This window comes from Uranotaenia lowii, chromosome 2 (genome assembly GCF_029784155.1).
Source record: "Uranotaenia lowii strain MFRU-FL chromosome 2, ASM2978415v1, whole genome shotgun sequence".
Taxonomy (NCBI): domain Eukaryota; kingdom Metazoa; phylum Arthropoda; class Insecta; order Diptera; family Culicidae; genus Uranotaenia; species Uranotaenia lowii.
Genome location: NC_073692.1, coordinates 213,032,973 through 213,058,854, shown reverse-complemented (window position 1 = coordinate 213,058,854; position 25,882 = coordinate 213,032,973). Strand labels below are relative to the sequence as shown.

General features: G+C 32.5%; 1 protein-coding gene across 1 annotated transcript in view; it reads right to left on the bottom strand.

The window, feature by feature from the left end:
• Positions 1-25,882, bottom strand: part of LOC129742307 (uncharacterized) — a 258,555-nt gene that overhangs the window by 197,871 nt on the left and 34,802 nt on the right. Inside the window, exon 2 of the mRNA XM_055734190.1 lies at positions 24,022-24,047. The gene's annotated coding sequence lies outside the window, so the exon portion shown is untranslated. The remainder of the gene's footprint in view (positions 1-24,021; positions 24,048-25,882) is intronic.

Below are 25,882 nucleotides of genomic sequence, written 5' to 3'. Positions count from 1 at the left end.
ACTGGAACAAATCAACGAATTCCAGGACTCTCTTCTGCTGGTGTTCGTTGATTTCGAAAAAGCATTCGACCGACTCAACCATGAAAACATCTGGGCGGCTCTAAGGCGACGAGGGGTCCCAGAGAAACTAGTCCATCTCATCGAAGCACAATACGAGGCATTTTCGTGCAAGGTCTTGCACGACGGTGTCTTGTCCGAGCCAATCCCGGTAACTGCTGGAGTGAGACAAGGATGTATTTTATCACCGCTACTTTTTCTAATCGTAATGGATGAGATTCTGACTGGATCGATCGACTGTGCACCGAACCGAGGATTGCCGTGGAATCCTTCAACAATGGAGCATCTGAACGACCTTGACCTGGCTGACGATATTGTTTTGCTCGCCCAAACGCAACCGGATATGCAGAGCAAACTCGACGACCTCACCGAAAGTTCCAAGGCAGCAGGTCTCAAAGTCAATGTCGGAAAGACCAAGTCGATGGAGATCAACACAGGAAATCCCTCCAGTTTCATGGTAGCTGGGCAACAAGTTGAGAAAGTGGAGTGCTTCCAGTATCTTGGTAGCCAGATAACGCCTGATGGTGGTACCAGGAAAGACATCGAAACCCGGATCAGAAAGGCCCGATTTGCGTTTGCGAGTCTCCGAAACATCTGGCGGTCACGCCAGATCTCTCTACGAACAAAAATCCGAATCTTCAACTCAAACGTCAAATCCGTATTGCTGTACGGGTGCGAAACTTGGTGCACATATGCGGTGACGACGCGAAAACTGCAAGTATTTGTAAACCGCTGCCTGCGGAACATCATCCGCGCTTGGTGGCCTGGCAACTGGATCTCGAATGAGGAACTACATCGCCGGTGTCATCAAAGGGCGCTAGAAATCGAGATTCGAGAACGTAAGTGGAGATGGATTGGGCACACGCTGCGAAAAGATGAAAACGAGATTTGCAGAGAGGCGCTAGATTGGAATCCAGAAGGTCATCGAAGAAGAGGCAGGCCCAGAAACTCGTGGCGGCGAAGCCTAGCCGCTGAAATCCGAACTGTCGACGAAAATCTTGACTGGGACCAGGTGAAGACGCTGGCTCCGGATCGTCAACAGTGGAGGTCTTTTACCACGGCCCTATGCACCGGAGGATCGGCGCGGGATCATTAAGTAAGTGCACTAGTGTTGGCAAAAACTGGGTCGAGAAAATTTAGAATCCATATCAAGCTTTAAGGTTGCCAGAGTTTTTTCAGCACGTGTCTGGGCTGAACAAATCCGGGCTATTTTATCTAAAACCATCAAAATTTTGGCATTTGGTTTTTTTTTTTAAATTTTCGACCAAAACTCATCAAAAATCAAGAAAAAACACTTGGAAAAATAGTGTTTTTCATCAAAATTTATCAGCAGATTTTAAATTGTAGGTATGCAAGGCTTTCAAAAAACCTTTCAAAGTTATTTTTACGAATTTTGCTCAAAAAATTTCGTTTTGGACGCATCGATAAAAATTTTTAAAACACATTTTGTTTTTAAGTAGGATTTGAGAATGGGAATGAGAGCAAATTCAGGCAAAATTCGGACTTTTCCAATGAAACCTGAGCACTCGGCCCGGACCAGACTTTTCCCAAATTTTATATTACAAAACGGATAAAACAGGCAATCTGGCCACCTTATGTTAAAGTTAAAGAATTGAAAATATTTATATAACCAGAGTATTTATAATTTCTTCGGCAAAGAAAAGCTTTTAAAATAACAAATTTAAAAAAAATACAATTTGTTAAAATTATAGAACTTTTTTATAACATTTTCCCAGATTTAGCTTATCCTTTCCAAAATTCAGAAGTATGTGGTCAAATTCAAATGAAAAAAATGTAACCTTAAAAAATTATGCTCTTGGCGATTCGGATTAGAAAAGCATATCAAAACAATAACTTTTCATAATGAAAAAATTATATCTTATTCATTTATAATTTTTTCTTTAATTTTTTTTACTTTGAGTTTTTTCAAACTTCAATCTTCATTCTCAAAGATGATTCGAATTTGAAAAGCTGTAAAACTTCTCAATTCTTTGTTTTGGAATTTTGTATTTGAATGTCATGAATTTATTCACATTTTAACCCTTTAGTTATTGAGTAAGCTTACAAGATTGTTTTCGGAAAGGAACTGAAAAATAAACATGCGAAAAAATGATTTTACCAAGGCACATCAGCGGCATTCAAATTTTATCTTACAATTCTAAAAACTGCATGGGAATTTAATTCATTAAAGCAAGTTGAAATTTTGAAATTTCGTAAAAACTACGAATAATCCGGGAGAAAACCGATCCTCTTTCCTCGATATCTTAGCAACCAGACTGTACCGGGCATCTCCCAATTTTTTCTTCGAAAATCCGTCCAAGCCCGGTTAAAGCCGAACAATCTGGTTGCTTATGAGGTTTATATTCAGATACATAAAAATAATTGTTTCCAGTTCAAATGAATAGGATAGAATTGAGTTGATTTTTCAATGTTTTCATGTTGTTACGCGTCAAAGTTGTGATTTTTTTTGTCATTGATTTGAATCAATCGAATGCAAAAGTTGGGCTGAAGCTTACAGGAAAAGCAAAGTTCATCATTCACAAAAAAAAAATGAAATTCTCAGATGTAGTCTTTGATTTGTTGATAAACAATATAACCCTTACAAAATTTAATATTTTAAGCTCTCGCAATCAGATGGAATTTCCAAAATCGTAGGTATTTGAATTAAATAATCTTTTAGAAAAATATTCACAACTTTGACGCGTAACAACATGTTTTTTTTTTAAACATAAACGCATTTTGGAAATTAATAAATCGATTTTAGTTTCCGTTGTTTTAGAACAACAGTTACTCTTTGCATTAACGGGAAATGATAAATTTAATCTTGATCTCTATGCGAATGCTTTAAAAAAAGTGAAAAACTAAAGATCTTAAAAATAGGCTTTAAAAAAACCTTACTTTGCCATTTGGTTCTTTCCGTTTGTTACTACAGCAGATGCGATTTTATAATTTTCTTCTGGACCTTATTAAAATCCGTGTTCCAGGTCACGTGACTCAATAATCGGTTGAGCATGATTTTTATAGATATTTTATTCAAAAATATACATGTATAAAATACTTGCCCAGTGAGCTAAGAGCCGCAGCTTTACATCCAAAGAGCCGCATGCGGCTCGCGAGCCGCAGGTTGCCGACCTATGTCATACGGTGAAAACAATCAACATGTTAAAAAATGTCTCTAAATCAATTCTTTTCGTCAGTGCGCCGTGCCAACCCAAAGAATCTCGCCAGTCCGGTCACCTCCAGTACACTTGCAGATCCACCTGAGGAAGTTCACACGTTTTATTTAAAGCACATACACTTTTTGCCTTTTTTGCCTTTTTGATAAAAATATCAAAAAGTCCAATTTAGAAATCAGTCTTAGTATTTGTTTGATAAATCAATTTATCAAGAAGTATCATATTTTAGATTGGTTATAAAACAAAGAAAATTTTCAGAAAAATGTTGGAAAAAAATATAATAATGGAATGTTGGGTTTGAATCCGCAATCTTTGGTTTCTTGTGAAAAGGCGTTATCGACAAGACCTGAGGAGTTTGAAAAATATTGTATTCGAGAACAGGACCTTATGTCGTGTAGAAATTAATCCAGTAAAATACATTAGAATTGGTGTCAATAGCCTATGAACAGATTGATTATTAAACCTATCACATAAAGAACCATAAAGCACCAGGAAATAGGCTTTTATGATCTTTGAATCATCTTGATCTATAATGTACGCACTGCAACATGATATACACATTGTTCCTAAATTTTCACCATCATAAATTTTTTGATTTTTCACTAAAATCATTTTTAAAACGCGTTTTCACTTGAATCTGTTGACTCGGGGCGAACAGAGCACAATTAATCGGGGCACGATGAGTGTTTTCTGCCGTCGAATCTAGCAGCGAATTCAGCTCCCCTTATCTCTCCTAGACAGAATCTGTAGAATGCTTGGTTAACTCTCAGTGTGAAAAGTTTCCGATGGGAGGCCCAAAATCAGTCAAAGTTTTATTAGTTTCTTTGACAGACCAAGATTGAAATCCCACGTGTCGATCGGCCACAGCTCAAAATTTACTCACCCTGGGGAAGGTGTTGATTTGTTCCAACAACAACACCAATTCATCCAATTATTAGGCGCAGGCCTTTCGTTTTTCGAGACCTCCCAATCCAAGTCAGTCCAGTCAGTCCACTGAAAGGTTAATTATTCCGTTTGCACAAACAAATCATTCGCCTCCGGGGCCGAGTTCATTCAGCAGAGTGTAAACATCCATCCATCCATCCATCCATCGATCGATCGCTGCTTGCTGCTCAGTCTGTGCCGAAATGACCGATAGATATTAGGTACGGAGTTTCGTTTGTTCGATTGGAAACTTCTGCCATTTCGACGGAACTATAAAACCGAACCCGGTAGGATTTTGTTTTATAGCAGTTAATCGATTGTGAAAAAATTTGCTGGCGGTGGCCGCTTTTGGTGTCGATTACATGCGAGAAATTTATAAGCTCCTTCCTCTACAATGAATCGTCGATCTGAATGGTTGGTTGGAGTAGAAGTCATGAATGAACACGGAAACCTGTTGCTGGTTATTTTTTGTGTTTGTCGTGAAATGTGTGATTGATGTGAGATGAAAAAACTCACTAACAATTTGCACCTCCAAATTCAATTTTTGTACTACAAAAGTTAATGTTTTCAACTTTTAAGGTTAACCCTTTCCTTCCCACGAGGTTTTTCACGTTTTGAAAATAGAAATATTTATTTACAGCTAAAGTTCTAGAACAAAAGATGCATAATTTGAGCCTACTTTAATGATCCATTTGAAAAATTTGGGTTTTGAGATGGATCATATGTGCTCCATTGGGAAGATAACAACACATAGGGTGCAAACGAAAAACAGGAAATAATGGCAGAAAAAAACATGGAATTTCATCACTTCATTGATCACAAACTAAAACGATCCTATTTGTTAAAAAACTTCTTTGGTATGCGCATTCCTCGAAAGTCAATTTATTGAAATATTTGAAATTTTCATTTTTGCCTAGAACAATTGGCCGACATGACACTTTGCGCAAGGAAAACAAAACATGTCGTTTTTCGAGAAAATCACGAACTTTTACAAATATGATTTTCTGGAGTATTGATAAGAAGCTTCACAAGAAGAAAAGTACGTTTTGTTCCCAGTGTATCACCAGTGATCCACTTTACTTACTCAAAAATTTATATGTTTTAGTTGAAATCTAATTAAACCATCTTTTGATTCTGCTTGCATAAGCAACCTTCTGCACATCAGTAATTTTATTTGAAGGAAATTATAAAAACTTGTCAAGTTATTGAACAACCAATGACGACTTGATTTAAATACGAAAAAAATCCGACTTTTTTGCAGCTTTTGATCTGTCAAGCAAAACCTAGCGAACCGATTTTTTTCAAATTTCGTGCGATGTTTCTTCACTCATATCCACACATTCGGTGAGAAAATGGTGTTGATCCAAAGCGCCCAGTTCAAATGCGAGCTGTTCTAAGTTGTGGATCACCTGTGCTACCATGGGAAGGAAAGGGTTAATAATTCAAGGGAGATACTCCCAAGAATCGGTAGGACATATTTGTACAAGTATGAACATGAGAGTGCGATAGCAAAAATGGTTACGTCGAATTTCGTAAACAGATAATGAAAATTTTTTGTAGATTGGATAAAAAAGCTAACAAAAGCAAAAAATCTGTTTTCTTTTTACAATGACAACAATTTTTGAGAATTTTCAACTGAAACATTCCTCTGAATTTTTTATTTTTTCGATTTTATCTTTTTTATGACAATTTTTGTCATTTCGGTCAATTTTTTTCATGTTTATCATTTTTGTAATTTTTGTAATTTTTGTAATTTTTGTAATTTTTGTAATTTTTGTAATTTTTAATTTTTGTTATTTTTGTAATTTTTGTCATTTTTGTAATTTTTGTAATTTTTGTAATTTTTGTAATTTTTGTAATTTTTGTAATTTTTGTTATTTTTGTAATTTTTGTAATTTTTGTAATTTTTGTAATTTTTATAATTTTTATAATTTTTGTAATTTTTGTAATTTTTGTAATTTTTGTAATTTTTGTAATTTTTGTAATTTTTGTAATTTTTGTAATTTTTGTAATTTTTGTAATTTTTGTGATTTTTGTAATTTTTGTTATTTTTGTAATTTTTGTAATTTTTGTAATTTTTGTAATTTTTGTAATTTTTGTAATTTTTGTAATTTTTGTAATTTTTGTAATTTTTGTAATTTTTGTAATTTTTGTAATTTTTGTAATTTTTGTAATTTTTGTAATTTTTGTAATTTTTGTAATTTTTGTAATTTTTGTAATTTTTGTAATTTTTGTAATTTTTGTAATTTTTGTAATTTTTGTAATTTTTGTAATTTTTGTAATTTTTGTAATTTTTGTAATTTTTGTAATTTTTGTAATTTTTGTAATTTTTGTAATTTTTGTAATTTTTGTAATTTTTGTAATTTTTGTAATTTTTGTAATTTTTGTAATTTTTGTAATTTTTGTAATTTTTGTAATTTTTGTAATTTTTGTAATTTTTGTAATTTTTGTAATTTTTGTAATTTTTGTAATTTTTGTAATTTTTGTAATTTTTGTAATTTTTGTAATTTTTGTAATTTTTGTAATTTTTGTAATTTTTGTAATTTTTGTAATTTTTGTAATTTTTGTAATTTTTGTAATTTTTGTAATTTTTGTAATTTTTGTAATTTTTGTATTTTTTGTAATTTTTGTAATTTTTGTAATTTTTGTAATTTTTGTAATTTTTGTCATTTTTGTAATTTTTGTAATTTTTGTAATTTTTGTAATTTTTGTAATTTATGTAATTTTTGTAATTTTTGTAATTTTTGTAATTTTTGTAATTTTTGTAATTTTTGTAATTTTTGTAATTTTTGTAATTTTTGTAATTTTTGTAATATTTTTAATTTTTGTAATTTTTGTAATTTATGTATTTTTTGTAATTTTTGTAATTTTTGCCATTTTTGTCATTTTTGTCATTTTTGTCATTTTTGTCATTTTTGTCATTTTTGTCATTTTTGTCATTTTTGTCATTTTTGTCATTTTTGTCATTTTTGTCATTTTTGTCATTTTTGTCATTTTTGTCATTTTTGTCATTTTTGTCATTTTTGTCATTTTTGTCATTTTTGTCATTTTTGTCATTTTTGTCATTTTTGTCATTTTTGTCATTTTTGTCATTTTTGTCATTTTTGTCATTTTTGTCATTTTTGTCATTTTTGTCATTTTTGTCATTTTTGTCATTTTTGTCATTTTTGTCATTTTTGTCATTTTTGTCATTTTTGTCATTTTTGTCATTTTTGTCATTTTTGTCATTTTTGTCATTTTTGTCATTTTTGTCATTTTTGTCATTTTTGTCATTTTTGTCATTTTTGTCATTTTTGTCATTTTTGTCATTTTTGTCATTTTTGTCATTTTTGTCATTTTTGTCATTTTTGTCATTTTTGTCATTTTTGTCATTTTTGTCATTTTTGTCATTTTTGTCATTTTTGTCATTTTTGTCATTTTTGTCATTTTTGTCATTTTTGTCATTTTTGTCATTTTTGTCATTTTTGTCATTTTTGTCATTTTTGTCATTTTTGTCATTTTTGTCATTTTTGTCATTTTTGTCATTTTTGTCATTTTTGTCATTTTTGTCATTTTTGTCATTTTTGTCATTTTTGTCATTTTTGTCATTTTTGTCATTTTTGTCATTTTTGTCATTTTTGTCATTTTTGTCATTTTTGTCATTTTTGTATTTTTTGTAATTTTTTTAAGTTTTGTCATTTTTGTCGTTATTTAAAGTTTTGTCATTATTGTAATATTTGTCAATTTTGACATTTTTTTCATTTTTGTCATTTTTGTCATTTTCGTCAATTTTGTCATTTTTGACATTTTTGTCATTTTTTGTCATTTTTGTCATTTTTGTCATTTTTGTCATTTTTGTCATTTTTGTCATTTTTGTCATTTTTGTCATTTTTGTCATTTTTGTCATTTTTGTCATTTTTGTCATTTTTGTCATTTTTGTCATTTTTGTCATTTTTGTCATTTTTGTCATTTTTGTCATTTTTGTCATTTTTGTCATTTTTGTCATTTTTGTCATTTTTGTCATTTTTGTCATTTTTGTCATTTTTGTCATTTTTGTCATTTTCGTCATTTTTGTCATTTTTGTCATTTTTGTCATTTTTGTCATTTTTGTCATTTTTGTCATTTTTGTCATTTTTGTCATTTTTGTCATTTTTGCTATTTTTGTCATTTTTGTCATTTTTGTCATTTTTGTCATTTTTGTCATTTTCGTCATTTTTGTCATTTTTGTCATTTTTGTCATTTTTGTCATTTTTGTCATTTTTGTAATTTTTGTCATTTTGTCATTTTTGTCATTTTTGTCATTTTTGTCATTTTTGTCATTTTTGTCATTTTTGTCATTTTTGTCATTTTTGTCATTTTTGTCATTTTTGTCATTTTTGTCATTTTTGTCATTTTTGTCATTTTTGTCATTTTTGTCATTTTTGTCATTTTTGTCATTTTTGTCATTTTTGTCATTTTTGTCATTTTTGTCATTTTTGTCATTTTTGTCATTTTTGTCATTTTTGTCATTTTTGTCATTTTTGTCATTTTTGTCATTTTTGTCATTTTTGTCATTTTTGTCATTTTTGTCATTTGTCTTATATTTGTTCATTCAACTTTTCATTAAAGTTCAGGTATGGATGAGTGAAGAATTCCTGAGGAAACTGAAACAATTTTCTCCTTGGAATTGGTTACGCCCAGAGTTCAGAAAAGGTAGTAACTTCGATTTTCAAAAAAACCAAAAAAATTCTTAAAATTATATTTTCCTTCCAAAGTTGGTGCTACATTTTCTTTATTTTATCGTCGTAGACCCGTTCAGCAACTGGAAGTCAGCTTTGGGAATTCCCGAAAACAACTTCTGATCCGAAACTGGTCCAAAGCTAATCGGTTCATTTATTTTCTGATGTTCATTATTTGCATATAAATGTACCCTAAACTCGAACTAGAAAAAAATTGGAACCGGTTCAACAAAAGCAGTTGCTGTTCGTTCATGGACGTTCTAAATATCTTGCCAAGGATTTGTTATGCTGTTCGCAAGCAATATTATCGATTCATATGAAACATTTGAGTTGAGTGATATGTTTGAAGACCATCTCAGTTGTTCGTTTGTCGCTCACTAAAAGCCTTTCACTGTCCAGTCCCAGTTAGATAAGTTTGCTGCAATGAGTTGTTGGGGTTGAATAAATGTCGAAGTAAACAATACAATATACATTCATCAATACAAACCAATCAATCGCCGCAATGTCCACCACGCTCCGGTAAAAAATTTCCCCATTCTACCGCGTCGCACGGGCGTTATTATCGATTCAATTTGAAGCAAATATTTACTTCTGCTGTTGTGGTGGCGAAACCAACAGTAGATGTAGACATTATTGTTAGGCATCCAAAACATGGATAAACAAGGCCATTCCGATCAATTTGTGTTAAGGTACTATATAATGAGATCTGGATGGTTTCAAGAAGATTTGAAATCCTACCCCCTTTTAGAAATAACTAAATTTTCCCTTCAAATGGTTGCTTTTGACAAGCACGTGTGATAGATTCCCATTCAACCTCAATTCATAAAAAGGCTACATGAAAAAATCTTCAAAAACTTCTTCTTTTGCAAAATATGCTTCCAAAACGGCTAAATGAACCATAATGGACCCAATAAATTAATTAATATTTGCTTCTGACATCAACGCGCTAGAGCAATAAAATCTGGGTAAAACAAGCTTTCCGAAAATCTCAGCAGCTGAGAGGCTCCAGTCGTCTGCCTTCCTGCCAAAGTGCTCGTTGCCATCCAAATGTCCTCGGCCCTACAACACTTGCTGGGGAAAAATGTTTTTGACTTTGGGACCGGGAGATGAAAGTCAAGCTATAGCTCGTTTAACGGACCAAATCGAGCATGGCATTGAGCGCGCCCGACGCTCAGGGACGAATTCAGCAAACATTCGGAGTGACTGAATCCTCCAACCATCCGTGTAGGATTATCCTTCCACCCTGCTCTTCATCCACTTTACATCCACCTTTTCCTTCCACAAAATAAACGTATTTTTAGGGACGCTAGGCAATGTAGAACAAAATTTCATTATAATTTTTAAGTCATGTGTCAGTTTTTAAAAAGGCGTTAGTAATACATTGAATAAACCTCCATGAAACAATGATAAATTTCAATAAAACCAAATAGCTAAAAGTGTGTTACTTGGGTATTCGTCTCACCATTGTTCGCCTTACAGTTGAAATTACATCTTTAACAATATTATTCCAACTACCTATGCAATCAAATTTCAACCCGATCAGAAGAGAAAAACACGATTATATCAATATGAGATATTTTAGTATTCAATTTTTTCATAACAAAATGAGATATTAACTTAGTACTCGTGGGATGTTAAAATATCTCAAATTATAACAAAAGGTCCGTGCAAAAATAACTGAATTTATATCACCATTTGGTAGTATCCCTATCAAGATTATAACTCAATCAATCCTATTTGACCACCGAAAAGACAAAAATTTGAGTCATGCGTACAAGTTTTTATGTGATATTTGTTTTAAACTCGAGTATTTGTATGCAAAAGCTTGCATTGTATGCCTCTTCTGCCTTACACTCAAAACTTTACTCAAACTCAAACAATACATGATGTTACAAACTTGCACAACTCTTGAAAAGTTTGGGTACAGGAGATTCGAACTTCGACCAGCTGGTTGAGATACACGCACACAGAACCATACCCGATGCATTAACAGAAGAGCTTCAGTTTTCCAATAAGGGCTGTCCCAACGGTGTATGCAAAACACGGTTTTCGACCACGCTAAAACAGTCCGTCCGGCACCGGTGGCGTAAATTGCTGTTTTAGCACTGTTATCGATTTCAAAATGCCCAACAGTTATACGCCTTTGTTCCAAATTCATGCAAATTTGGAACAGGATTTCAAAATATACGACAGATCGATTTAGACGTTTCACACATTTTTGGGTAGCATTGGGTGTAATAATTGTTTCTTTTTGAGAAATTTTTTGAATGTTTTTTCCAGCCAAAGCCGGTCAATACGTAACACAAATTGAGAAAACATGTTAACAAAAAACCGTATCAAGTATAAAAAATTTATGTCACACTACACAGCAAAAAATTTCTTAAAGTATACGGAATCTAAAACAATCAAGCCTAGTCTAATTTTTTACAATTGTAAATCGAAGACGATGTAATTTTCAACTCCTTTTGATGTAATTTTAGTCTTTTTTCAAAAAGGGAATAGGGAAAAGGGAAATACATTGTTTTGTTATAATTTTACATTCCGTGATGTAAAGATCAAGCGGTCAATGAATTTTAACTCACAAACAGTGTAAAATTGTATGTTTGATTTAAAATAAAATGGAAATGTTTAACTTGTGTGGTGCAATGGAAACAATGCATAAACAAGTAAGAAAATTATTCGAAAACGAGCCGTAGGCGTAGCTCTAGCATTTCCAGAATCCTTCCATAGCTGGTAGGCTCATAAAAATGTCATTGAAAAAAGAATTCTGTTGAAATTCATCAGTTTCCTCTCCATTGCAGCAAAAACAGATTTTTGGCAGCGGCAGTGATTTTTCGGAGAAATTTTCGTCAGGCGAAGGTGACGCTGACCGAAAAATAATGGTGTTCTGGGACGAATCGAGGATCCTGGTTACGGTCATCTGTACAACATCATCGTGCTGGGAATCATCGGATGAAACAAAATTCCAGGCTGACGCTGTGCGTGATGGTGCATATTTTTTTAGGTTATTTTTGGAAATATAAGCGAAATTAAAATTTTAAAAGCAGCGTATTCATTCATCGACAACAGCAAAACCTGAATACTTAGCAGATTTCTAATACTTATTTACGATAATAAATGTACATCCCTGTGCATTTTTACACGACGGCTTTCGTCGTCCGATTTCGTGCATTGTTTTCGATCTTAATTTACACGCCTCAAAAATTACATTCTTGGAAAAAAATACATCGTGATAGAATTGTACATCAAAATCGATGTACCGTTTTCGTGCATCGTTTTCGGTCTAAAATTACACGAACTTTTCTAGCTGTGTATTCTTGACTTTATATTTTAATAAATAGCTTTTGGCCTCAACGAACTAGTGAGCCCAGTCAGCGTTTCTCGAGTTCAAACGTTATATGAATAAGAAAAGGAAAATAACAGAAGCATCCTAATGAAATTAACGCAAAACAACAATAAATTTTAAAAAAATTTAAAAAATTTGAATATCAGTGTTAACAATATTTATATTCTACACGAACAATATATCATATTTCACGGTTTTAATATAAAAACCGTGAAATATGATATATTTTTCGATAACATTGACTAAACTGACATGATTCTTAGAAAAAAACCTTCCATTTCTGGCTAAAAAAGCCGTATGCTACATTACAAGCTACTGATAATCATGAAAATTTTACTTAAGAATTCTTAAAAGAAGCATGTTTGCCAATCTGTTTAGTTTGCCCAAACAAAAGCACAAATATGTTTAATGAATTTTTACCTATAAACAAGAACTGGTAAACTAAATTAATATTTGGAATCAGCAACCAAAATGAGTCAATTTTTAAAAGAAAAATGTTTTTTTTTGTTTCAACTAAGCTTTTTTCTCGCTGCGTATAGTCATTTTGGCTTTTTAAGCTTCGTTCAATCATAGATAAAAATCGGTTTCAACTGGTTTCTGCCAACTGGTAGTTGTTCAATGAGCCAATGTTTTGGTCGAAACTAGTCAGCTCGTTGTCAATGAAGCAAGTTGAAACTAGTCAAAATGGTCAAAACCGATCCAGCTCGACAGGGGCTTTCGTTACGGCCTGGAAGAAATCGGTCGAAGTCAATTGGAAAAAGAAAAGTATTCAATCGTCAATCCATTTCTACTTGTTTCGAACAAACTTCATTAAAAAGACTTTAAGTTAATGAAATCCTGGTAGAATAATGACGGTCTAAAACTCAAAACTTAGCATTTTTTCAATTAAAATGAGTTTTTTCTTCTCAATTATTGAGTGTCTGCAATAAAAGTGTACCCGTTTTAAATTTGCTATCACACCGGTGGGGAGCGCGTGTTTTAGCCAATTCCAAAATTTAAAATTGTGCTAAAACTGGTATACCTAAAACCAATATTTAGACCTGAACCGTTGCAATTTACGCTACCGGTGCCAGACGGACTGTTTTAGCGTGGTCGAAAACTGTGTTTTACATACACCGTTGGGACCAGCCTTAGGCTGGGCTTCGAACGTTCAAGGTACAAAAGGCCCCTAATCGCGACGAGAAGCAGAACAAGTCCACCAAAACGCGTGCCAGGAGGTTGTACCTCAACGTGCTGACGAAAGTTGAATGCTGCATCATGGACGACGAAACATATGTGAAGGCCGCCTTCAACTAGATCCCCGGCCATCTGTTTTTCACGGCCAAGGATAAGTTCAACGTTCCGGAGCGTGTCCGCACACAGAAGATGTTCAAATTTAAAATGAAGTTTAATAGTTATTTTTCAATCCCTGAAAATTTGATGGCAATCGGATGAAAACTCGAATTTCGCGAATCAATTTTGTGTGTGGCAATTTCATCGTGGAGCTTTCGAAGCAGGCAAACTGAAGCAGGAAAAATAACTTTTTTTTAGATTTTGATATCAATGCTATGTATATCTGAGAAGGATAATAGTATCTCATTTAAAAGGGATTTGAGCAGTAATTTTGATATGCTCTCCTGATCGGGAATCCTTAAAACGGTTCGAACAGTTTCTTGGTACTAAATCATTGCTAAGGAAATTTATAGTTACACTTATTGAAACTAGTTTTATAGTGAAGGGATATTAGAGGGACGTCAGACGAAAGTAATTAGAAATGTTTTTTGAGTTGTTTAACATAAATTTTAAACACACCGTTTGTAAAATCGACTTGAAGTTAGATAAATGCTCAGTTGCTTTCCTATTCGAACGGTAGTATTTTCACATATTCTTATAAAAAATCCAAAATAGCGTCGAATTTGAAATAGTGTTTTCTTAGAAGCTGCATTGATTATTCAGTATTTCAAAGTTCCATTCTGATTGACAGCAAAAACACGGAACATAATAAAAAGGTAAAATTTACCGAGATAAAAAGGCGAATGCTTATGAAATCCAAAAAGGTTTACTCTTACCTCACCGAGGTGAAACTCACCTCACAACAAGGAAAAGTTTACCTGAATCAAGCAGACAAAAAAGAAAGAATTCACCTAGAAAAACGAGAAATCCAAAAAAAAGGTACTTTCTGCCTTTTTGGTGTAATGCTTACCCCGTAGCGAGGAGAAGTTGACCTGTTTTGCGCTGAACAAAACGGTACATTTTGCCTCTAAATAAAGGTAAGTATTTTCCGAACCGGTATATTCAGGATAAGTTGTTTTTTCATTCAGGAATAAGTTTTGTTTCGATAGCAATGCGTGAAAAAAAGGAACAAAAAGGTAAATTTAGCATTAGATTTCGTTTCGTTGTGCTAGTTTTCATCATCAAACCACAAGGAACATACAGACAAGCTGGAAAAAATAATCTTCAAAAAGTGTGTAAAATTTCTGTTGAAACTCACGGTTTCCTCCGGAACAACAGTAGCACAGCAGCAAGCAGCAAACTTCTGCTGCCACGGGCAGAACCAAAACGTTGTTTGTTTTGGTTCCTATTGCTATGTTCAATTCGCGATCGAGAACAACTGATTAATGATTGCTGATGATGATAAACGCGGTACAAATGTTAACATCATCACACGGTTAAGCAAGAATACTCAAATTGGGTTCGTGGTAACACAACAGTGTTTCTGGGTAAGAATATCAAAGTACTCATTGAGAAATGAGTACTTTCCGGGTTAGGGAATATGAAGTGGAAAGTGACAATTAGCTATCGCTAATTAATAGATATAGTTGTATTCTACTGAACTCACATACGAAACATGAATAAAGATAACTCTATTCCACCACTGAAACCTGCTGACATCCAAAAAATACGTTGAAAATTGACTTCAAACAAACTACAAATCAAATTTTCAAGTGTCCAGGCGTAATCGATTATGAAATCATTAATACGTAGTTAAACTATTGCCGCTCTAGAGTAGACGGGTTCAATTTATTGCTAGATAAATGCGATAGTTACTTTTGACTGGACAGAATTTCACTTCCTTTATTTTATACGGCTTTCACTTATTGACTTTTTCGGGGAGTTAAACAAGTTTAATTTTTAATTTACGTAACGTTTCGGGTTACTTTTCTTCACCCATCATCAGATGTTCGCTAGAGTAACCCGAATGTCTCGTAAATTTAAAAATAAAAAAAAAAAACAGTTCTTTCACTCACCGAAAAAAAATCAATAAGTAAAACCGTATAAGAAGTACCGGTAAAAAACTTTTATTCATTCCTATATTTTTGCACTACTTAGGCAGTCGAAATAACAAACAACTTTTGCACTTCTTGAACGGTTATCGTCAAAGGACGAATCGGCTGTATCCACTCAATTAGGAACCATACCCATCTGAACGGATTCTAGACATCTCAAAGCGGGTTACTTTCAAGTATCACTTTTGCATCCCATTGTCCATAATTTAATACTTCTAGCTAGCTTGACGGAAATAGAGATTAATTTTTAAGATATTTTTCCATTATGTTACTGGACGAAAGTGTTACAAAACATTAACAGCAATTTACTTGAACATTTCAAACAGTTCATACGATCTGTTCAAAACTGACCAAAATTTTAGTTTTTTTTTCTCAGTTTGGTTTTGACAGTTCTCTTTGGTGTGTTTGGAGTCATCTGATGGCCCAGCCAAAACAAAAAAATTGGTTCAAAACGATCGTTGGAAATTTTACACAAATTTCGTGGGCTAGCTTGTACGTCTGTTTTCTGTGAATAAAACTATTTAAAACATTGGTCTACTGAGCTACAAAATGTTTAATTCCGGAACAGCCAATATTATCCCCCATTGCTTTCTGAATTGCTTTCTGAAAAAATACGACTTCTACTAACAATTTTTCATTACGAATTTGATATATGAAAATTATTTGTACAAGGTTCTTGAATTCTAGAGTTTTTTTTTTGTTATTATAATTTTCAAACAAGCAGAGTGGAGAATTGTTATCAAAACTTACTCCATGGCAAAATATTTGCCTTCGCTCACTTTTTAGGTTGCTTGGCGCCAAATTGACTTTATTTGTCCACATGGGACGAAGAGACTTATGGAAAGCTGCCGGAGAGTTTTATGTCGCCACTTTTCGTGGCTCCTAGCATACACCCACCCATCCTTCTTCTCGATTGCTTGGCGACGATTTCCAGGACGAAGACGAAGATGTCGACGGGGGTTGCTCGTAAAGAATTTTTCCAACTGGCATAACTTTGGAAAAAGGCTAATCGACAAATAAACAGCCGTGTTGATAAGTTCATTATGCTTGCACAATTAAAACGATCCAGTGGAATAGAAATTTTAACGATTATTATAAATTCCTATTTTTGAATCAGGGTTATGCCATGTCGGTATATCAAGGCAGTTTTTCATTTCACCACAAAAATCAAGACAAAAATTTGATCCCTGAAAGCGTAAATTTTCTCCCAGAATGATGCGATCTGTATACGTTTTTCTTTTTCTCTCACAACTGATTGTTGGCTGACGAAAAAAATGTATTCTATGTTATTCGACATACAGAGCTAGAAGCACAAAAACAAGCGAAATCAACCACCTAAAGTCGCGTTTGAAGAGATTATCTCCAATAGCAAGTAAAAAAAACAAACTGTAAAAATGTGAAAATGTAAGCAGTTCGAGATGCTGTCAACTTTTTGGAACGGACTCCCAACTAGTCGATGAAGGTTCCATCAGAGGATGGAATAAAGAAAAAAAACATCGTTACCCTTTTTCTGGGGGAAATGTTGAGAGCCATAAAGACGTATGATGATGTCGAATTTGAATTGAACAGGATTCTTTCACGTGTCGGTCGAGAGTGAGAGTATATCCCCAAAAATTGGCCCTGGAAATGTTCGGCAAGGTGCCTGGCTGTCTGGCTGGTGTCGAGTCTTTGACCTTGACAGTTGCTGCAGCCATCAAGGGTGGGAAAATTTTTGATATTCAAGGCTTCCAGTAAAGCACTCAGGTGTTTTTTTACCTTCCGCAGCTCTGCGGCAAATTTTGAAACGTGGAAAAGGAGCTGATTGTTTGAAAAGAACTCAGTATTAGAATCACACGAAAAAAGCCGTATATTAAATTTCATTTTTATGTATGTTAATGTGTATGTGTATGTTCATTGGAGACATTTGGAGACTCAATCATACCATTATCTAACATATTTATAATTGAATTCATCACATCACATCAATCGCACGATAATTTATATTGTTGAGAAAAAAAATGGTAAATATAGTTGAATCTGTTATGCATTTATAGTTGAATTCACCAACTTCAACCAACAGTTTATTTGTCCTTCGTGTAGATTTTAGAATCAAAATTGCAGTGTTCGGCACAAAAACGCTAATCCGCTAATCGCTAGTTAGTCCGATAACTTTTTGTTAGCGGTTTAATTTTGCCGCTAAATTTGGATTGAGCTAGCGAATTAAAAAGTTCCGCTATTTTTTGGTTCCGCTAAATGAAGAACGCTAACTTCTATTTACTTGTTTCAAATTCACAAATTATTACTGATAGAAGTAGACTTTTTGTTATTTGACAAGTAAAGGAGACATCGGGCATCATTCTTACACCATTACGCGCTCCAAGTGAAAATGGTCACTTCGAATAATCTCAGGGCAAAATTTTTTTTTTCTCTACATTCTTTTCTCAACATTCTCAGACAAACAATTCAATAAATATTGTTAAACTATTTCAAACATCATTTATATAATTCAAAGCTAGAAAGTCGATTTTTAGATACTTTTTTTTGCTTGCAAAAGTAAAGTAAACGGCCTACTTGATCAATATTTTAAATGACTTTAGCATGATCGTCCACATGCGGTGATTTGTTGAAATGTGCTTTTTAGGTTAATCGATGGATTTTCAAAAGCTTTTCCAAATTTCTAAGTTTTTTTAAATCTCACATTACTATCTCACACGACAAGCCTCGAATAATAAATGCTGGAAAAATCCGCTTTTTACAACTTGTTTTAAGTGGATGAGATATTTACTTTTCACAAAGCAGTTTTTACAAGTATTTCAAATTAGGTAAAGTAATAGTAAGATGGTATTACCATAGTATGAATTTGCATTTTTATTTCATTTAGTTTTTTTAGATACACGTTTGGAAATGCTCCTTTCATGAGAATTTTGCATGACTATTTTGAAAGTTTGAAAAAAAGTGAAACCTGGTTAAAGATTTTTCAACTGACTGGGCACAATAAACAATCTGCACTATGTTTGTAAAGTATTTGAGCAAACGAATTGAGATACAACATGCAACCATAATCCATGCTGTTGCCATCCTGTTTACGTTATTGTTTATCAACAGTTTGCGACTAGCGATTAGCGCTTTAAGCTTAAAGCGATAACTTTTTCCGCTCATTTAGCGGTTTTAATTAGCGATCGCTAAATTTGAATGAGTTAGCGATTTAATTAGCGCCGCTAATTTTTCAATTAGCGATGCCGAGCACTGCAAAATTGAAAAAACGAAATCCAAACAAAATCAATAAGAAACAACATCAAAATATACAAAAAAATAAAGATAATATTTGATTCCAGTTTTAAGTTAAATTCAGTCTTTCTGAAACCCAAAACCAAAACAAAAACAATCTCAAGAATGCGAGAGCTATTTTTGCGTTGCCACCTGGCGTTTAGAAGTACCGAACTAGATCAAACCAGCCAATCAACCAACCATGCCTTGCACACATCCGACAAAAGGGGATCGTAAATTTCTCTCAACCGGTAGCTAATCAGTCCACAAATTAGCAGCAGCAGTTGGTAAGTTGCTAGAAGAGGGAGTCTCGTGAATTAGTTTACCGTACCGGTTAGCTGATTTTATATTATACCTTCTATTTACCAGGTATTGGGTGTGGGTAGCTATATTTGTACAACACTAGGCTCTTGTATCAGTAAACGATTCGATTAAGCATTTGTTTACACTTCAATTTGCTTCGATTTGCAGTTGTAGGATTATTGCCACTTTTGATGCTCTGTTTTAGCAAATATAAACCTAATAATACCTTCGGTAAACAGGAAACCCACGCTTTGATCTATTTGTAAACCGTTTTGGTAGTTGTTTTATTTTTAACCTTCTTTTGCGGTTTAAAAACAAGGACAATTAGCTGGTTAGGGTCATATTTAGGGGAGAATGAGGATACTTGATCCCTGGGGATACTTGATTCCATAGCTATATCTCGAAACTGGAATGTCTTACAAAGATCAAATGTTCTAGAAAAATGTGCCAAAATGAGCAAAATAACAATGCTTGTAGTTTAAAAAATTTAAAAAACTAATTGTTTGAGTAATTGAACTTTGTTTGAAAAATTTCACAAAATGTAACTTGAAGATCTTTTTTCATCATTTTAAAATGTTCCTTACATGGGAAAATTATGTAAAAAATATTTGTTCCAATGTATCAATCGTTCGAGCGTAAAATGAACTTCATCATGCCATATTTTCAAAGCAATGGAAAACTCTCAACTTTTTTCAGAAAAAGTTTTCTAAAATGTTGATTATGGGTACAATTGATCCCCTAGAGTTGGGTACAATTGATCCCCCTTCCAAACGGCATATTCTTCTTCTGAACTGATCGTTATGAATGCTGATTACGAAATTACTTATATTTATCCAAAAACTAATATTTATCAAACAATTGTCTGAAGAAAAGAGCGAAAATAATAAATTTTCTTTTAATTATTAAAAATAGCGCCTTTGAGTATGCAATATAATTAGCGTTGAGACAAAGTTATAGAATTTTCTTGTTATGTCTGCTATAAATTGTGAAATGAGAACAAACATAACCAAAATAGTCAATTAACATTCTATCTTGGGGTTTTGTTTGATTTTTATACAAGGATTAGGGCTTCCTGAATAAAATATCAAGTCTCCTTCAATAGAGGATCAAGTCTCCCCTAACTTCAGAAAAATCGCAATTTTTTTACTCCCACGGAAATGCTTCTAGTTCATCAACGGGTTCAAGTATCGTTCTAATTTTTGGAGCATAGAAACTTGAAGTTACAAGCTGTCAGAAAATGTCAAAGACGACGAGTTGCTAAATTATTCCAAAAAGATATGATGGAAATAAGAAAAGGGGATCAAGTATCCCCACTCTCCCCTATAGACCCGGATTACTATGTTGGCTGTATCTTCAAAAATACTGAATCGATGCTCTCAAATGTTACCATTTTGGAATCGTCTACAAGTTCAAATTTATCATAATTTTGGTGGCGTCTGAAAATTGAGCTAAAATTGCCAAAAAAGAGGGCGTTTTTTGAACAAAAATCATGACCATCCCGGTTCGAATAACGAAAATTCACTATATCAGCAAAATCTTAGCTGATTAAAAGATTCATTTAAAGTAAAAAAAAAGGTATCAAACGCCATATTATGGTGATTTTTTATCACATAAAGACGGGCGAAGGACCTGTCCCTGTCCCCCCTCCCCCAATTGGAAATTCAAAATCAGCTAGAAATAATAAAATGCCAATCATGCAAAACAAATAAGCACATTGATTTCTGAAACCATTTCTTTTTCATGTAGGTATGACCATCACACATGCTCTTAAAAATAATGAGTTTTAATGATACGGTTCAAAATCAATGTTTTAAAATAATGCGTTTTCCTGTTAGTCATTTATAAAGTATTTATTAAAGCCGTTTTTTTTTGGAATATTTGTACAATATTACTGGGTCCTGGAAAGGACAAAATGTAGAAACAATGTTTTTCTTATCAAAAATTTAGATAAATCTATAGGCTGAAAGAACACAGGGTTGAAATACAAAAAACAACTAGTGAAAAATATTACAAAAAGTTAAAAAGTTTTACTTAAAAAATCAGTATTTAGAAAAAACCAATTCAAAATTCGATGATAAATTAAACAAAATAAGAAAATGGAAAAGCTAAGTTTTCTAAAAATTTAGAAGGAAATTTTTCAATAAAAATAACTTAAAGTTTTAAAATCTTATTTAAATTTAATCCTTTTACTCATGAAAACAGCATTTTGGAGCCTATGTTTAAAAAAGTAGGTAGATTTTTGCGCCTTGACTCTAATCTTTTGTCAAATATTGTCTGTCACCTCTAGTTTTGGAGTTTTGGTGATATGATGTTTATGAGTTTAAAATGAAGTTGAGTTTAGTTTTGAGTGAAATCAATCATTGAAAACTGTTGAACTAACAAATCTAAATGAAAAAAGTTGAGAAGTATTATCACTAGTATTACTAACAACAAAGTAATGGAAAAGAGATTCTCTGTCATTCAACAAATTTAAAAAAGAAATCCTGCAAAACAATTTGATGTTAGCTTTTAAAGATATCTAAAATTTAATTTGGTTTGAAACTTTTAAAAAACGTTAAAATTTCCGTATTTTACAAAATGGGGTAAAGGAAACAAAAAGAATTTCTTTATAACTTTTTTCACAGAAGTTGAAAGTACTTGCGCTCTTGAGGAAATTTGATAATTAGTTTAAAACCTTTATTTTAATTTTTTTTAGGGTTTTTTGAAAAAAATGCTTAAATTTCTTAAATTAGTTCAAAAAAGTTATTTCAAAATAAAAGCTGATGAAAAGAAAAACAAATTGAATATTTTTATTCAGGGCACTTAAATTAATAACTTCTTAAATTCTTTGCACCATGGAAAAATGTGAATTTAGCTGCCTTGTGTTATTTATCAAAACCCTTTTGGTTGAATCCTCCCTCCCCCCCCCCCCCTAAATTTCTCAAATCCTGTAGGAGGGAATAAATAACGTTTAAGGTATTTTATTGAAAAATTTGATAGATTCTCCGATAAAAAGGAAAATTGAAATTGTAGAAATTGGGAACTGTATCACATTTTGTATCCGAGATTTTTTTTTCAAATTTCTTATTTAAAATAACTCCATTTTTTATTATTTTGTAAAATGTTGATTGTTTGCAAGTTTTTTTTGTATGCTAATTTTTGTACAATTTATTCCCATTTATTTAAAATTTGAAACCCTAATATGAAATTTTAATAATTTTAGACTATTTTCTAGTCAAATCACAAAAGTTAAAACTTTGTCTTCTAAATTTTTATCCAGAGCTGTACAGCTGTTAATGCATAGCTAAAAATAAACGAAAATATAATCACGTAGAGAAAGAGACCTTTTTCAAAAATCGTGTTGACTTATCGATGTATTAAAGCTGTATAAAGAGAAAACGATTTAAAACAGGAAAGTTTAATATTGTAAAAAAACAACTAATATGATAAAAAATAGTGACGATTTAAGAAAAATCATCCATCAGCACATAAGTTTGAATGGGAAAAATGTTAGCTGAAATAGAAAATCGTGTCAACAATGCAAAAAAATCACTCTGATTTTTTTATTTTGCAAAAGTTATCTTGAATATTTTCCGTCGTAAGAACTGACAAGTAGATATCTATAGAATCTTTAAAGTAGATTTTTTTTTCAAATTTGGTTGAAAATTTTTAAATTTTCAGATAACATAAAATAAAGCAATTAAAGAGCGACGAATAAAGTTGTCTGAAATAACTCCTTCACAAAACATGTTTCTTTTTCAATATAAAAAATCATAAACTTAAAAACTTTGCAGGACAGAAGTCTTTGGGCAAGAATTCTTTCCTCCAAGGATGTGAAAATGTTCTAATGTAGTTTAAGCCTGAGTTGATTTTAAGCCGAATTTTATTCGGTTTTGAACTTTCAAAAATTTTGATGAAAATATTGCTATGCTTTTGAAAGCGCTTTTTTATTGTCACCTTTAGTTGAACCCAAAAACTTCTTCTATTCTAAGTTGGAAAGGTTTTTCATATTGGTGGGTACATTTTCAAAAAATGACAATTTTACCGGTTTTGTGCTGAAATTCTAAGTTTTTTACGGTTTCTTGGTAAGAGAATGACATTCCAATTTTTTTCCGAAATTCATGCATGTTTATGAAATGCGGGATACTTCACGTTATCCAAATTTGTGTCCATCTAGATCAACCTGATAATGTTTTTTTTTCTTTATCTTAGTATCACAGCCATTTCGCAGTGTTCCATTTGTAACTATCTTGGCAATGAGCTAACGTTATCGGAAAATTGTGTCCTTAATGCATAGGATGCTTTCCGTTACCTGAAAATCTGTTCTCAAATTCCAATATCAAGTCCGAAAATCAGCGTATTTAATTTGATGTTAGCGGGTCAAATGTAGCACGCGAAGGTATAATTCGGGTCATATTGACCCTAACCTAAGGTTGCCAGAATCTGTTCAGCACCTATACGGGCCGGATAAATCCTGGCAATTTTATCTTAAAACCTGGTAAAATCCGGGCATTTGTTTTCGAAATTTTCGACAAAAAAACCGGGCAATATCCGGGCAAATTTTTTAAAACCTAGTAACTAATCAACAAAAATCAAGAAAAAAAAACTTGAATTATTTTTTTTTATCAAAACATATCAGTTATTCAATATCGTATTTTAGGCTTCCAAAATATCTTTAAAGAATATTTCTATTAAAATTGCTCAGAAAATTTCGATCTGAACGCATAAATAAAACAAAAAGGGCAAAAGAATTGGTTTTTTCAGTTGTTTTGGCAAATAATGTGAATAAATCCGGGCAAAATCCTGGCTGTTTTCCGGGCCGGACCGGACTTTTCCCAAATTTTGTATTCAATATCCGGGATAAAACCGGGCAATTTGGCAATTTTCCCCTAACCGCAAAGGAAAGTTGAATATATTGATTAACCAATCGATGATTGAATGAACTATACATAGGTCATGGGTTTGTAATGTAGTTGTTTTTGTTATTATGATTTTATGTAACGATTTACATATTTACTGAAGCTTACCTCAGTGGGTTAATTCGTCACGTGTTCTGAAAAAAGAGAAGAAAAGAAAAATTAGAGAAATTGATCATTTATTCATATTCCAATTGTTGTGATGTATTTAATAGGATGTTATCATAGAAATTATAGCATAAAACATTGGGTAGGTTTGCTCTATTAAATGGAATATAATTTTATCAATTCGATCTGCTTCATAAGATCTGTATTCTGCTCTCCTGTTTTCACTGTAGAATTAATAATAGAGGTTAGTTTCAATGATAAAAGGCATGAATTTTTCTTTGGTTAACCTAGGGTTGCCATCCGTCCCGCAAAAGCGAGACATGTTCCGCTTTTTTCGAAAATGTACCGCCCGTCCAGCTTTTTACTTGGAATGGCCCGTTTTTTTTCAACTGAGTTATCATATAAAAATTAAAGTTTTCCTGATTTAGTTCCATTTTATTGCTATATCCAAAGTTTACAACAAGACATAGGATGCCTGCTTATTCTTTGATTTATTATGGAATGAAAAATTATTTTGATGTAATGCTGCGGCTCTTTAGTTCACTGCGCTCATATGATATTTTTTATAAGCATCAGCATAGAGATCAAGATTTAATTTTTTTTTTTTTTTTGTTTCGATTATAGTCGTTTTACCATCTTTATGGCATTCGCGACTCTATCAACGTTGCAGTTGGCGGATCGTTATTGAAAAACTCATCCGGTACAACTGTGTTCGATGTTTACTCTTGGGCTCGAACTCACGGACATCGGCTCAGGAGGCAACAGACTTGCCAACTGAGCTAAAGATTTAATTTATCACTACCCGTAAATGCAAAGAATAACTGTTGTTTTGAAACAACAAAACTTTAATCAAATTATCTATTTCCAAAACGTGTGTATATATTTGAATCAATCGAACACAAACACAGAATCATTTGCAAAAAGTAGTTCTTAAACAGCCTCTGTTTTATTATCTAACGACGAAACTTTCATCAAATTTTATACTTTAAGCACTCGCTATCGCTTTTTTGCCCTCTATGGAAAATTTTCAGTTGAATTAGCAAAAAGCGTATTAGAATTAATCAACCATTTCGAAAAATTGGAAGGTCCAATCTGGTTGCCAGAAATCCAGGAAAATGGTCCGGTTTTTTCCAGGATTATTCACAGCATATTGGATTGTTTTAGCATATTGGATTTGCACACAACTTTTTTAAATTGTGAGACAAGATTTGAACGCCACTGATGTGCATTGGTAAAAAACATTTTTCGTGTGTTTAGTTTTCAGCTTTTCTCTGGTCTTTTTTTGCAAAGTACCTAAATTTTGGTTGGATTTGCCCGGATATTACCCGGTTTGAGTTTAAAATTTAGAAACCAGCCAATATTTACTAAAAGCACATCAATTTTAAACGAAGTTTCAGTAACGGACATAATTTTTTTACATTTTCGATTAAGAGTTTGTCACTGTTGATTCATTTTTATCAATTATTGTTCTGAAACTAATCCTTGAAATGATTTTGCCAGTTAAAATGTGCAGATGCTTTATTTTTTGTCACGAATTTTTTATGAAGGCTTCAAAATCTTATTATTACAGATTTATACTGGTCAAGCAGCAACAGCTTCAGCAAGCATTGATGAATAATATGCAATAATGTATCGAATTTCATTTTTCATTCAATTGGACGCACAATATTGAAAAATGACATGATATGAAGAATGAGATTTTTTATTTTTTAGATGCATAAAATTCTGAAGACACGTTCGCTTAATGTTATGAATTTTGAAGATTAAAATTTTGAAAAAAAAATAAATTTAAATTAAAATTTAAATTTAAATTAAAATTAAAAGTTTTTGAAGATTAAAATTTTCGACTACATAGATTTTTGTT